This window comes from Camelina sativa, chromosome 8, assembly GCF_000633955.1.
Source record: "Camelina sativa cultivar DH55 chromosome 8, Cs, whole genome shotgun sequence".
NCBI lineage: Eukaryota > Viridiplantae > Streptophyta > Magnoliopsida > Brassicales > Brassicaceae > Camelina > Camelina sativa.
In genome coordinates this window covers 15,161,331-15,178,348 of record NC_025692.1, presented here as the reverse complement: position 1 = coordinate 15,178,348, position 17,018 = coordinate 15,161,331, and the positions used below count along the sequence as shown (strand labels likewise).

Genomic DNA, 17,018 nt, shown 5'->3' with positions numbered 1-17,018 from the left:
ATTCATTTAGTATCCTGTTCATTACTTACCTTGCATTAGTTCAATACTTGCATTCCCATAGTTTCTATTTCTGTTTGTTATAATCACTTTGTTTCATTTGCATTTAGCTCCTAGTTCTTGTAGCTTTACTTTCTGCACTTAACATTTCATAATAGGATTGTTAGTGACAAACATCCTTTACATCTGGCTTGACTTAGACTCATATGCACATCTTGATTGTTCACAAACACTCAGATTGGATTGACACCTCTTATACTACAATTGCACAAGGGGAATTGAAACACCCTGACATCCATTCATTCATAAGTCATCATTCCATACATCATTCACCACCAACCTACAAAAATAGTCAGTTTCAATTAGAGATTCTCAACGATTAATCAGAGTTAAACTTGAAATAAAAAACACTTACTGTTCCCATGTTGCTCCAAAAAATGGAACAGCTGAAAATAACCCAAAACCAGAAAGTATCTCTTCCACACATAGCACTGCTCCCATATGCCATTGTTTCTAACACACAACCAAGTTCATCACAACCATGGTCAAAAAGCTCTCCTAGTGGGCTAGACGAATTGGTTCTTCTTGCTTGCTTCCCATCAACCGCATCAAAAGTCTAAGATTCAACCATAAGCGCTCAAGACATGTCAGGAACACAGTCTACATGACCCTTTAGAAGCAGATGAAAGTGAGATTTTAAAGAGAAAGAAGCAGATGATAACAGGATTTTCACCCAGGGTATCAATTCCCTATGCAGTTGTAGTACAAAGGGTTATCAATCCAAATGGTTGTTATGCTAGCAGATGAGATATGATCAGAACTATGCAAGTCAAGCCAAGCAATAAATGGGTTTAATATAACAATCCTAAAATAAATAAAAGAAAGTAAATAAACAAGAACCACACGACCTAAGCACTCAATGCAAGCACTCGAGTACAGGATCGGGTGGGGTGATCGGGTAAACAAAAAGAGTATGAACAGCTCGAAGGTGTACACGAAGCTGGTGATCGAGTACCAGTTCGGGTATGGGGTCGAGTTATGAATAAAAATGTAAACAGTCAAAATGCGAAAGCTCTTAAGGATGGGGTAATTGACTCCTAAGTGATCCTGACCAGTATGGATGTCCTACATGCCTCAAGCAAATATTCCCTAGACAATGAATCTCTAAAATCTTGTTAAAACACTCTCGTGATAGAAACAATCAACCTTGATCACTCCCCTACCCAACTCTCGTTGGAGAAACATGACCAAGCAGGCAACACAAACCGATTCATTATTGTCAATAAACTCCTTACACATCTAATCTCTTAGGCTAAGTGAGTAAATCTCTAGCATTGATTGATTCAAGCATTTCATCTACACCTCTCGGTGGTAAAACACCCTAGATCTAATCTCAACCTCTCGGTCTATTGATAGCATTAAGAACACCAATCTAGAAAGGAATTTATAAAACATAAACAATCAAGCTAAGACATCCTAACCGATCAAGAACACAAAATCGTTTATCCCATCCCTATAAACTTTGTTTCACTACTCATATCTCATTGCAGAAAACATAAAAACATAGATAAACGAAAATTGCATTGTATTGAAAATAAGATAGAAGTAAAAGAGTACAGAGTATAAATCTAAAAGAATAGCCAAAGAAATGTAAAATAAATCTTAACAAAGTGGAAAAAGTGATTGAGTCGCTCAAGATATCTCTCATAAGCTCTCGCTCTATGGTTTGAGGGTCTGCAGCATGCTAGGGCGAGAGGAAGGAGAGGGAGGTTTATATAAGGAAACCCATTAAACCTAGATGCCCAGTCCTGCCTGAGGGTCTGCTCAAGGCGGTGCTCGAGGATGTGGTCGGGTTACTCCTCGGATAGGTCTTCGGGTTGTTCTTCCTGCCCTTGGATCCTTTTTGATCGGGTTGGTGTTCGGACTGTTCTTCCTTCTCCATGGCTCCTTCGGGTATATGCTCGGGTTTGACCTTGTTTCTCTCCATTTTAGGCTCTAAAGTACCTGTTTTCATCAAAAATGTGCAAATGCAAGAATGCAACACCCTAAATGGCCTAAATGTGGATTCCTACAGTAAATGACCTAAAAATGTTAAGGTTAGGGTAAATACAATGCAGAATATGGACAAAAAAGGATGTCTAAAACATGTAATTAGAGAGTTATCAGCAGACCTGATACAAAAACAGAAGTAGGCCATGTGCAAAGTGAACCCATCGAGGCGGAGGAGAATCCAACTTAGGCGAGTAAATCTAAAGACATTTTGAAGAAATCCATATGAGCAAAGTAACCCCCTCTAACAACCCACCGTTGGAGAAGGTCTTACTACTCTTGTTAAAACTCTGTTTGGAAGAAACATGCAACCACCTTCCAAAACTCCCTTTTGCATTTCGATTCTGCGTTTAGGATTCTCTTCATATATGGGTCTTAAACCCAACTCCATAACTGACACAATTACTGTAATCCCAAGAGCACTCATCCAACATTTTCTATGGTTTTATTTTGTGTTTACAAAATAATTAAGAATAGTTTTGTCATTGTTGCCTTAGTTGTACACAAATCGGGCTCTATACATGTTCATGGAGTGCAAATGCACAGGATCCATTTAATTTTTGGGCTTTTTCTTTTGATTTTAGGGTCCAAATTTTCTTTTTATTTTGTTAGCATGAGGAAATAGAATCCAAAATTTTTTTAGTTCAGGGTCCAAAAAATAATTGAGTCGGGCCTAATTTTACATATTGGGTTTAGGGTTGAAAGATTCAAAAAGATTCAGTCATAAAACCAAAATGTGCACACACAAAAAAACATAATCAGAATTCAAATCAAACTAGAGAAACTGAATTCAAAATCTGTTCCAATCACACAAGTTTTCTGACTTTTACATCTTGTTCTTCAAACATTTTTTAAGTTACCATTTTTTTTCCAATGCTTATTGACCTCTAAAATCACTAATACATCAAAACCCAGTTTTGATTGCTGCCATCAAATTATCCACGAAGAAAGCATATCGAACAGCGGTGTGCTTCGGAGTGTAGTTGTCTCCAAGTTCAAACATCCCAAAGTTGAAGTCTATGTTCTTAAACTTACCCGACAACGATCTTTTCGACAAAGCTTCTTCCCATATCGCCAAGAACTCCTCCTTCACTTTTCTTGCCACTTCCATCGATGATATAGGAAGATACTCAACCTGAATAATACACACACACACAAACAAATTTTTACCAATATGAGTTACAAAATGCAAGTGCATGCATCAACATTTTAACTAGAATTAAATCATCAACAACATATTTTATAAAACCATATATCTCAGTTTACTCAAATGCTATAACATTTGTTACCTCCATGACTATGCCTCTAACGGTCAGGGCATGAGTAGGAATAACTTTACCAAGTCTCAATCGGAAATCACCAAGTTGATACTGAAACCCTTCAAAGTCAAACGAGAGCTTGGGTGTGTAAGAATTGAGCCTCTGGATGATCAGTTGAAACGACAAATCTGCCTCCATGACAATCCTCTGTGTCCTGATGACGAAATAGTACTTACTTGGCTCCTCCGGAAGCGAAACCCCCACAACTTCACTAGGGAACTCCGCTCGATTAGACTCGTCTCGCAGGTTGGGCTTGTAATAATGGAGAGTGGCTTTCCATTTTTCTTATTTGACGCCATTGAGGCTCTCTATGCATTTTGTAGTTTCCTTTAGGATTTGGCTGTTAACTGCTGATCCTTGATTTGGTTTCCAGTACAAAAGCCTAGAAAGAGAAACCAAAGAATGAAAAAGAGGTTAACGTAAAAATTTCTAAATAAAAAATCAAGAATGATTCTTCCGTTTCTTTAAATATCAAACGTACCATTTGACGGGCATTATTTCGGAGGGAGCTACAACAAATCACAATGACTTCAAAATTGAACAAAAAACTGTATCCGTTAATTTACAAGTATAAAATTGGACACAAACGACATCTTTATCTAGTGGGTCAAAAACAAAAAGAAAACAAAAAGAAGGAAAAAGACACATCTAATCCAGTGTAGTTGTATTAGGATATATATTTACCAAAATAAACTGATAAAAACTTTTTATTCGTACAAAACTTCACTCAAGTGTGCAGACAAAAAAAACACATATGTACTTGATAACATGGATTTTTTTTTTTTTTTGAGAGAACATATGGTTCATATGAAAATGAAAAAAAAAAGTATTTTCAAAAAAACTAAAAATGATATAACTATTCAAGAATGTATGTATAATAAACACAAAATCCATTACATAGATGTCAACTTTGAACTCAAAGAGAAGGTTTATAGATCTTTTAGTGCATCTTTACAAATCTAACACGGTGTTCGACTCCATTCTCAGCAAAAGTTTAAGAAAATTTTAAATGAACCATCTACTACATATTAATCATAAAGTAGAAGAAGACATCTTTATTTTTATAGGAAAAACTTTAAGCAATTTTGGACCAAGTTTTTTTTTGTAACATATCTAATGAGTGCTGATAATAAAAAAAATTACTAAAAGTTTAAAAGAAAAAAAGTAATCAAATTTTCGGAAAAAAACAATAGTTTTTCATCAAACCTGCTCGGAGTATACGCAAATATTTGCTTAAAATACAAATAATATTTTTTATGAATTATTTTTCAATTCAGATTTTTATATGTCAAAAAAATTCATATATGTTCAGATACAAAACTTGTAATCGCTCCTAAAATTACATAAAACAATGCAGATTTATGTTATCCTATCTAAATTATCTGCCTCATCTAAGCACAAATATTTGTGTGTAAATCATCTAACCATTAAAGCGAATATATTACTGGATAGCCAGAAATACTTACCAGTGAAGGAGATTTTGATGACGATTTTTGTGAGAACATGTATCCTATCAGATAAAAAGTGAGGTGGCTACAATGAAATAAATAGCAAAAAATAGGGTTTTATTGCAACAAAAGACTTCGTTTAAATTACATATTAGAAAAGATTGTACTATAATATCTTTATAACAAGCCCAATACATTTCCAAGAAGCAAGGCCGACTGAGGGCATAGGGCCATAAGTACGACTGATAGCTTGGAGCCCATTTGAGAGTCAAAAATAAAAAGTTCATAATTGTACAAAATAGTTAGTAAAAAAGGCCCCAAATAAAAATTTAAGCAAAAAAAAAATTAATTAATTTTTGATTATATTAGAAATAAATGGTTTAAATTTCTTATTAAAGGTCCTAACTTTTTAATTTCCCAAGACCCCTAATAAAATTGAGTCACCCTACCAAGATCCCTAATACAGTGTAAAAGATATCTATTTACTTTGGCAAAACCAAATGTAGTTATCAAATGAAATATATTTCACGTAAGAAAGTGAAAATGATTCACAATAATGATAAATTAGTATAAATTTCCAACGTTTTTTGGTTTTTCAACTTATTCGTTTCAGTGGCTAAAAAACTTGGATGAATGCTCATTCAACCTTTTGAACATGTTAATTTAAATCATGATTTTCACTTTTACTTTCTACTTGCAAAAAGAAGAAACATATAATTATTCTATCAATAAAACATTATATAAAAGTAAAAATTTAATAATCATAGAATTAGGTAATCATTTTGTTTATACTTAACAATGTTTTTGAAAACAAACAAAAAACCAAAAATAAAAACCAAGTTGAACAGAAACCGAATCACATTAAATTAAACTAAAACCAAACAAATTTAGAGAAAACAACCAAAATTAACTCGAACTTGTAGAATACGATCTTTCATACCTAAATTTCAATATAACACATTTTATCAAAACCGGAAAAAAAAACAAATAAACAAAACCAGAGTCCAAAAAAAAAAATTCAACCAGATTGGAAGTGCTTTTTTAAAATAGCATATAAAAAGAGCATTTAGAAATTGCATACGCTCTCATATGCTTTCTTCCTCTATGCTCTCATTTCAAGTATTTGTCAAGCATTTACCTCTAAAATATTAATATATATTAAAATAATTTTATATAATTAATTTTTTTTTAAAAAGTGTCAAAAAATTATGATTTCATAAAATATTAATTTATTTGTTATAAGATAATATTTATATGTAACTTATTAATGTTATTATTTAAACTAATATAATAATTTATTCAATACATTAAAAATATTAAAATTAAAATAGAAATGTAGATATAACGTTTATAATATATATTATTATTTTATTTTAGTATGATGATCTATATTATATTAATTTAAAAAATATTGAATTTTTTGTCAACAGCTTAAATAGATTAGCTCAAAATAGCCAATTAAAACTGTTGAAACTAAAAATGTAAATATAGATATAACGTTTTATAAAAACAATTATAATATACATTAATTATTTCTTAATTAATGTCTTATATATTATAGATATAGATTTTTAAAAATTATTAAATTACAAATATATATATAGAGTTATTTACGAGATAAGCATTTTGCATGGGTATTCTCCAATTAGGATTTTCTTACCGTGCTTATAGATATAGGCTTTTTCAGATGTGAAAAGGCGTATTTACCCTTCTCAAGACCTTTCTCGCTTCTCTGTCACTCTTTTCTCAGTTTCTACGATGGCCGATGGTGATAACGGATCTCGATTCTCTCTCGTCACTATGCCTTCGGAAAGAAGTTCCTCACTACGACTTATGGATTTGTGATTTCGATTCCAAAATGAACATCATGACTACGACCTCCATCACTCACTGCAAAGCTCTGAAGGTAATCCTGAAATTCCCAAGGCCTGTGAAAAGTTCTATTTTCATTTCTTAGCGATTTTTTTGATGGAATAAAAGAAGGATTTTAAGCATCTGTTTTGGGCATGTGTTAATTGACTAAGATTTACTTATCTTCTGCGATTGAATTGACAAATTTTGTTTCACCTTCTCTGACTTATTTCTAGATTCATGAATTGGTTATAATTATGAAGCTCTATCATGTGAATTGCTTCAACATCTTCAAGTTTTCTTTGTTTAATTTTTCCTTAGATTCATCGTTTACTAGTCTTCTTAGGGTTTAGTTTCTATTTGAAACGACCCGACCCGTTTTTTTATAAATAATAAATAATAATAATAATAATAATAATAATAATAATAATAATAATAATAATAATAATAATAATAATAATAATAATAATAATAATCTACAACTAGTGGTCTCATACCCACTAGCCACCTAACCACAAACACATTCAACAGCGGATAACAATACCAATAATCCAATAACCAAATAATATCCAATAATAAATAACCATTATTCAAAACATAACCATTCCAATAGTCAAACAACAGGAAACATAGAACCAGCAACCTAGCAATGTTCTAATGACCCAACTCTAGCAACCTAGCAATGCCAGACAACAACCAAGCGAGTCCCTAGAATATCCTCCTCTTCATTGCATGGATTCCACGATCACACTTTGCCTTTACCTGCACCACAAACACATATTGAGACGCATGAGTATTTGATAAACACTCAGTGAGGCAATCCTCCCATCTATTGGGCTATACACACAAGAAACTGTGATACCAATTTCCAAACAATCAATACAAACAAACATACAAACCAGGAAAGCAAACATCATCTCGTTGGAAGGGAGGTGTCGACCGACACCAGCCAAGTGTCGATCGACACTAGCTCTTGGTGTCGACCGACACTACCCCACAATGTCGATCGATGTCGCTTCACTGGTGTCGATCGACACTACCTCTGCAACCGCGATCTGCACGAAGCTTCCCAAACTCTTCCAAATCGCCCAATACTCAAAACTCAAACCATATACGTCCGTAGGGACCTGTAGCAATCAATCCCAGCAAGAAAAACACACAAAACAGCAACAAACAAGCAAGAACAAGGAATCACAGACTTAGATCAGCCATGGTCATGCTCTCACCTCTTTGCAGGAAGATTCAGACCAATAGCAATGAATCCAACCCTCCTAGCAACCTTCTAGCTCCTCCTTAGCCTCAAATCTCTCAAGAACAGCCAAGAATCTCACCAATCTCCTCCCAAAAGCTCAAGAACACTATTTCTCTCATTTTCCTCTCAAAAACGATAAACGACGAACAAGACAATTCCCAAAACCCTTCCTCTCGACAATTGACTTACATAACTCGGTTTACTGGTTTTCCCTAAACCAAACTGGTCCAAATAAATAATTAAATCAATCTGGTCGAACCAGAAAAACATTGGTGTCGACCGACACCACCCTTGGTATCGATCGACACCCACCCCCAAAACGCAGAGTTTTGGTTCACGGGTGTTACATTATTGCAAAGTGTAACATCCGCGAACAGAAATCCCGGTTTAGGGGATGCATCGACCGATGCACAAGGTTGGTTCTCGCGAACAAGTTTAAGCTAAACGTTGCGTTTTGCGGTTAGGGAAATCCTGTAACTGCTTATTAATGCAGGAACTCGTGTGTTGGCCGAGGTTTGGCCGTTTCTATAGAAAAAGAAAGAGAGAAAGAGTTTTGTGAGTGTTCTTGGGAGTTCTTGGAGATCTGAGGTTGTTCCTATAGAGATCTGTAGCAGGGATCGTTGTGGGAGCGTCCTAGGAGCGTGTTTCTTCTTGTTTGTGGTTCAGAATCTTCTTGGGCAAAGGTAAGTGCATGACCATGACTTATTTAAGCTGGAGATTTCTCTGATCTGATTGTTTTATGTGTTTTATTGGCTTGTTAGTACGCTGTTGAGTCGCTAGAGGCTTTGGGAAGCTTTTATGGCTTTGGTTTGTGTGTTTTGATGGCTTAGGGACGGAGATCCGGCGAGAAGCTTCGGGGAAAAATGATGCTCGGCATGTGCGTCAGTCGATGCACCTCGTGCGTCGGTCGATGCAATGCGAGGACGGCACAGATTGACCTAGGAGCATCGGTCGATGCCATGTGGAGGCGTCGATCGATGCAATTAGGGATTTCGTGCAATTTCGAGCATGCATCGGTCGATGCAGTGTGCGTGTCGCTCGATGCGAGTGAACCTTGCATCGGTTGATGCAAGCTTGTGTCGGTCGATGCAACCCTAGTTAGTGTCGGTTGATGCATGGGTTGGCCTCGGTCGATGCAGAGTCCTGGTTTGTTGTGGTTTGGTTATTGATTGTTGGTTGATAGTTAGAGATGTCTCTATTGCTTGTGTGTATAGCCCAGTAGATGGGAGGATTGCCTTATTGAATGTTTATTAAATACTCATGCATCTTTGTGGTGCAGGTAAAGGCAAATTGTGATCGTGGAATCAAGACAATGAAGAGGAGGATGTTCTAGTGATTCAGTTGGTTGTTGTTTGGCCTTGCTAGGTTGCTGGAGTTGAATCATTAGAATGTGGTTTAGGTTACTGGTTCTATGGTTCATGTTGTTTGGATTATTGGATATTGTGATGTTATTATTGGTTATCTATTGGTTTAGTGGTATTGTTGGCTATTTTCGCTGTTGGTTGTTTGTGGTTAGGTGGCTAGTGGGTATAGGACCACTAGTTTAGATTATTATTTATTATTTATTATTAAAAAAGCGGGTCAGGTCGTGAGAGTTCATGTTTGTTTGTGAGAGTCAATGTTTGTTTGTGAGAGTCAGTAGGTTGATAGTTTTCTGGATATATAAAGTGACCCACCATGTTGTTAAGGCGTGGATATATTGGCCTACATAGATAAAGTTTTGCTATGTTACTTAGTTTATACATATATATTATTTCTAATTTCTATATTGTAGATACGCTTAGTTTCTAGATACAGTTTTGTTATGTTGTTCAGCTTTCGATCTTGTATATATAACTTCCTATGTTATCCCTCAGTAGTTACAGTTTTTCTCTTTCTATCTATCTCTTTCTTTGTGGTTTATTCAGTATGTTCGTTTTATATGATTAGTTTGGGTTCCCTTGATTCTATTTATTCTTAGGGTATAAAATAGTGTTGGATGGTAAGTGTCTGTTATGTTATATGTTTCATGTTTGGGTTCCTTTAGTCCCATTTTTTCTTACTGTATAGTGATGTTGTTAAGTGTTTGTATTAAAACTGTATCTCCTTTTAACTTTCAAGTTGCTCAACCATATTATTTTGCTTCTTTTATAGGATTCTGGGACATTCACTACTGCTCAAGCTCTAAAGGCCATTGCATATGTCGCCAAGTTTAGACATGTTAATATGGTGCAATGAATCTTCAAAATCTTCTTACAAGAAGTATAAATATTATTTTAATAAATTTTACACTTCTGATTACTATGTTTTCGAAGTGAACGCTTCTTGAAATAAACAAATTGGTTATCGGTAGTTTGGTTGTATCTTGACTGAAAGATTAATAACATAAGTGGATTTCATTCATAGAGCATGCATCGGTTGCACCAAAATTCTCACCCATTATACAAGGGCACAACCGTCATTTTATAATACAAAAAGGCCTAAAACTGAAAACACGAATAAAAAATACCTAATTTCTAAATTTTCGTGGCAGAAAGATCTAATTAGACAATTGCCCCATATATATATAATGTTTATTAAATGTGTGAAATATATTATATATTATACAGAAGTGAGTGATTGTTATTTTTTTGAATTAAACACATCTAAATTATATATATTTAGTTAATATAATAAATTTAATATTTTATAATTTTATCAATCAACTAAATGTGTTATTTTAATCAGAGAGGTAATGCACCTCAATGCTTATGCTACATAAATTTTTTGTTTTTCTTTGAAAATTTCTTTCATTTGATTTCGGATTCCCTTTATTCTATCAATCAAAATTTTTATTTTGTTTTCGTTAAGTGAAGAATTTGCTAGTGCTCTACTATCTACTGTTCCATTTAGGCCTGCGATAAATATCCTACCCAAATATACCGACTCGTACTGAACCGTAATTTTCGGTTTCAGGTTGGTTTTGGTTAGAAGAGTCAAACCGATCAAAAGCTTTGTAAAATTGATCGGTTGCTCGAGGTTTTTCGGTTCGGTAGGGGTAACCTATAAAATTAGATTTCTATATTCATGAAATCTATATCTCCCAAAGATCATTTAGACTTAATTTAATTTAACCATAAACACTTTCTTAAAGAAGAAGAAATACTAATCTTGATTATGCTTCATGATGGATCCAAGTCTTCAAATTCATACTCTTCTCTCTTTCTATGTTTCTTTTGTTGTTCTTTTGTTACGACATCATTAATATGATGTTCGTTCATTATTTATATGTGACCAAACATCACTAGTGAACCAACATAACCATCCACGTAACAGTCACTTACGTGAACAGCCACTTAATGACATATGTATAACAATCTTTCATGTAATTAATATAATATTGCAGATTAATTACATGTTATCATATATCGAATAACATAGAAAGATATTAACTATATATATTGGTAAGGAAGGAGGGTTATCAATACACCCAATTCTAATCATTAACCGAAACCAATCCATCACGGTGTTGTCTTATATATTAGAATTCATAAACATTAATATGAACTTGAACTTTATAATTAAACCGAAAGACACATAGGCCACACAGAATATAAAATATTCTTATATTCTCCCACTTGGCCATTGTATCAACTTAATGGTTTACTAACTTTAATGCGCACTTTAATATCAAGCTCTCTTAACCTTTAATGACTTAAATAAAATCAAACTGATCGAATTATGGTGGTCACACGTCATTGAACGACATGCTCCCATCCATGTATCACAAATCAATTTTAATTTTATACTATTCTTTTATATTGAGAAAAACCTTAATTCTCAAAACAGTTATGTTATCTATAAACCATAAATGTGTACACATACTTTAATGATAACATGTCTAATAAAAACAGAAACATAACTTTAAGTGAATTCATACATAATAAGCATCCTATAATCAAAACAGCAAGGTCTTATCTATGACACCCATACGCTCTACATGGCCAATGAACACATTGGGTGGTAATCCCTTAGTTAGCGGATCTGCAACCATCATATCCGTCCTTATATGCTCAAAAGACACTCTACGTTTCTGCACTTCTTCTTTGACCGACAAGTACTTTATCTCCATGTGTTTAGCACCTTTCGAGTACTTGTCATTCATTGAAAAGAAGATAGCTGCGGAATTATCACAGTAAATTCTCAGCAGCTTCTCTTGTTGTCGACAATCTGAAGCCCTGAGATAAAGTTCCGCAGCCACAATGAATGAATTATGGCCTCAAAGCATGCCACAAATTTGGCATCCATAGTGGAAGAAACAATGACAGACTGCTTTCCACTTCTCCACGATATTGCTCCTCCAGCTAACAAGAACAAATATCCAACATGAACTCTTTGGTGTCTTGCAAGTACCTGAGAACCTTCTTTGCAGCCTTCCAGTGGTCCATTCCGGGATTACTTTGATATCGACCCAACATACCAACAGCAAAACTGATATTTGGTCGAGTACATGTCTGAACATAGTTCAAACTCCAACCACTGATGCATAAGGAATTCTTTCCATTTCTTTACGTTCCAATTCATTTCCTGGACATTGCATTTTACTGAACTTGTCCCCTTTCTGAATTGGAATTTTACCAGCAGAGCATTCACTCATTCTATATCTCTCTAAGACCTTATTGATATATCCTTTCTGAGACAAACTTAGCAATCCTTGTGATCTATCTCGAATTATTTCTATTCCGATCACATAAGATGCCTCACCCATATCTTTCATTTCAAAGTTCTTAGATAGATATTTCTTTATATCATGTAGCATACCCATGTCATTCGCAGCAAGCACAATATTNCCATTCCGGGATTACTTTGATATCGACCCAACATACCAACAGCAAAACTGATATTTGGTCGAGTACATGTCTGAACATAGTTCAAACTCCCAACCACTGATGCATAAGGAATTCTTTCCATTTCTTTACGTTCCAATTCATTTCTTGGACATTGCATTTTACTGAACTTGTCCCCTTTCTGAATTGGAATTTTACCAGCAGAGCATTCACTCATTCTATATCTCTCTAAGACCTTATTGATATATCCTTTCTGAGACAAACTTAGCAATCCTTGTGATCTATCTCGAATTATTTCTATTCCGATCACATAAGATGCCTCACCCATATCTTTCATTTCAAAGTTCTTAGATAGATATTTCTTTATATCATGTAGCATACCCATGTCATTCGCAGCAAGCACAATATTATCAACATATAAGACTAAAATTACAAACTTGCTCCCACTGATCTTTATGTAGATGCATCAGTCAACGATAACCTCTACAAACCCATATGACGTAATGGTATCATTAAAATTCAAATACCATTGTCTGGAAGCTTGTTTAAGTCCATATATTGACTTTTTCAGCTTACACACCAGATGTTCATTTCCTGTGGCCACAAACCCTTCAGGTTGATCAATGTATACTTCTTCCTGAAGCTCTCCATTCAAAAAGGCGGTTTTCACATCCATTTGGTGAAGCTCCAGATCATAATGAGCCACCAAAGTCAAAATAATTCTACGAGAATTTTTCTTTGAAACTGGAGAGAAGGTCTCTTTATAGTCAATGCCATCTTTTTGGGTGAAACCTTTGGCAACAAGGCAAACCTTGTATCTTTCGTTGGTTCGAGTCGCGTTTAGTCTTAAAGACCCATTTAGAACCAACGATTTTGAAACCGTTTGGCAACTCTACTAAGTCCCAAACATTATTATCACCCATAGATTTTATTTCTTCTTTCGCGGCAATAGACCATTTTTCAGAATTTCCACTTTCCATGGCTTTTCGGAATGTGTTCGGGTCTTCGACAATGCTTAAGTCACATTCACTTTCAACGGCATAAACCACATAGTCATCTGAAATGGCAGACCTTCGGTACCTTCCATATCGTCTTAATGGTTCTTGTGGTACACCATTTTCATCATGAACACCGACAGGTTCATTAATTGTCCCTTTATCTGTTGGGATTGGTACATCATCATGTTGTTCTATTGTCTCATTTGACTGTACTGAAACAATAGGAACAACAACCTTAGGTGTGACAATAGGTGAGGAAACTTCAACCTGAACTTCTTGAATGTCCACCTTTCTTGGTTCACCACTCCCACTAGTTTGACCATTTTCAATGAACCTAGCATTTCCCGTTTCAACTATTCTTGTACTATGCTTAGGATAGTAAAATACATACCCCTTTGATTTTTCCGGATAGCCAATAAAAAAGCCTCTGATAGTCCTCGAATCAAGTTTCTTTTCATGTGGATTATATGGCTTTACTTCTGCTGGACATCCTCAAACACGTAAATGTCTTAAGCTAGGTTTCCTTCCCGTCCACAGTTTAAAAGAAGTCTTTGGAACTGCCTTACTAGGAACCCGGTTTAAGACATATGTTGCAGTCTTTAATGCATATGTCCACAATGAAAGGGGTAAAGAACTATTACTTATCATACTCTAACCATTTGCATTAAAGTACGATTCCGCCTCTCAGCTACACCATTCTGCTGAGGAGTACCAGGCATCGTATACTGTGCACAAATGCCTCTACTCTCAAGTAGCTTCGCAAAAGGACCAGGACATTGTCCATTTTCGGTGAATTTTCCATAAAACTCACCACCTCTATCAGACCTCACTACTTTTACTTTTCTATCTAAATGCCTTTCCACCTCATTAATGAATATCTCTAGGATATTCATGGACTGAGATTTTTCATGCAGCAGATAAGTATAATCATAATGTGAGTAATCATCAATGAAGGTGATAAAGTATTTTTCACCGCTCCAAGATGGAGCATCAAACGGACCACATATATCAGTGTGAATTAACTCAAGAACTTGAGTACTTCTTGTGGTTGGTTTCTTTGTAATGTGTTTAGTCTGCTTTCCTTTCATGCAGTCTACACACACATCTAGATCACTAAAATCCAAGTGAGGAAGAATTTCATTCTTTACCAATCTCATAATTCTTTCCTTGGAAATGTGACCTAGTCTTTGATGCCACAAGAAAGCTGAACTTTCATTAGATGCACTACGCTTAATGCCTTGACTTTCAATATTAAACAAAGATTCAGAAAACTTTATATCAAGATTGAAACGATAAAGTGAATCAAACAAAGTACCACTTCCATTAAGGTAATCATTTTCGGTACAGTGAGAAAACACCGTGTCCAATCTTAAAAACAAAACCTAAATTATCCAACCTACTAACAGAAACAAGATTTCTAGCACACTCAGGTACATAGAGACACCCTTCAAGATCTACATGACATCCAGTGTCCAAGATCAACTTATAAGTCCCAATGCCTTCAATTCGTGCCTTCATTCTGTTTCCCATGAACAAGAATTGTTCAGGTCCTCTTATGGGTTGAATCGAACTGAATCCCTGTTTAATATGAGACACATGAGTAGTAGCACCAGTATCTAACCACCAAGTATTTTTAGGCACTTCGACAAGGTTCAATTCAGAGCAAACATAAATATGTTGCGTACCTTTCTTTTCGAACCATGCCTTTCTTTTCGGACAGTCTTTCTTGAAGTGTCCCATTTTCTTGCAAAAGAAACACTTCCTTTCCTTCTGGATTTGACTTTCAGGGCCTTTCATGAAAGCTTTATCCTTCATCTTGTCCTTCCTACTTGGTTTTCCTTTATTGCTGCTAGCATTTCCATAGCCCACAAGATTGACAACATGATCCTTCATTTTCTTAATTCTCCCTTCCTCTTGAACCAACATAGCCTTTAACTCCTTAAAGTCCCATTTATCTTTAATGGTGTTGTAATTCACCTGGAACTGGCTAAACTCAAAAGGTAGAGAGTTCATAATGAATTGGACCAAGAAATTCTCATGAACTTCCATTCCCAAGGTTGACAACCTTGCTGCCAAGTTAGACATATGGGTCACATGATCATGAATTGGCTGAGACCAGTCAAACTTTTTCGTAGTAAGCTCATTCATGAGACTTCCTACAATCGACTTGTCAGCCAAATCAGATTGTGAACACTCCTTAATTTTCTCTATAAATTCCTTTGCTTTCTCTGTCTTAGGCATAGATGGCTTAACACTTTCTGCCATCGGCATTCTCATGAGGTTCAGACTCAGTCTGTTAGATCGCTCCCAAATCTCATAACGAGATTTTTCAGTTTCGGAGCTATCTCCTGTAATGGCTGCTGGTTCCTCATCCGTTAGTATTGCAGAGTCCAAAGCCATAATACCCAATGCAAACCGGATTTGTTCAGACCATTCACCGTAATTTAGCCCATTGAACTTTACGGCAGAGTTAGCAGATGCGTACAAGTTTGAAGAAGCTGTAAACATGTAAACATGCTTACCTATTAGTGCTTTGACACTTTTATACAGACTTTTAATGTCTAACTTAAATTTAATGCATGAATTTAAGTAACCTTTGGGCAGTATTTAAACACAAGCCCTTTTAATGATGCTAAATTTATAATTTTATAATTAATAAAATAAATTTGTTACTTTTGGGTATACATATTATTGACTATATTGAAAATGATTAATTCTTTTCATATTATTAACTATATTCAATGATCTCCAAGAATATAGATAACAAAATAATTGATCAATCAAAACTTTTATGTCATTTTTAGCATCTCTTTAATCATGATCAATTAATAAATCTTTTAAATTTTAATATCTATATGTAATATAACAAGGTCACTTTGATGACTAACAAGTTATACAGAATATAAACATTAAATATTTTTTAATTATTTAATGAGTATAAATTATTTTATATTGTGTTAATATTACATAACACAAATTACCCGATTATAAACCTAAACTTATAAAATTGCAGCGGAAGCAATTATTCACTACACGAATTCATATGTAGTAATTTTCAACACGACGAAACCCAGAATCATGGACACGCATTTCATCAACGTGAACGTGAATTTAAATAAACTCACAAGTGCCATGAACTTGATCCAGGAAATACGTGTATGCATAAAATCAATTATCTAATGATATGAACCTTAAACAATGATTCACTATTGAAACACAATCTAACCGCCAATGGATAATCAATAATTGAATCCATTTACGTGTTTGAGAACACCACTGAACATCATTTCTATATTTCC

The 17,018-nt window shown here is 34.8% G+C and overlaps 1 pseudogene; it reads right to left on the bottom strand.

The window, feature by feature from the left end:
* Nucleotides 2,951-3,860, bottom strand: LOC104709556 (annotated as a pseudogene).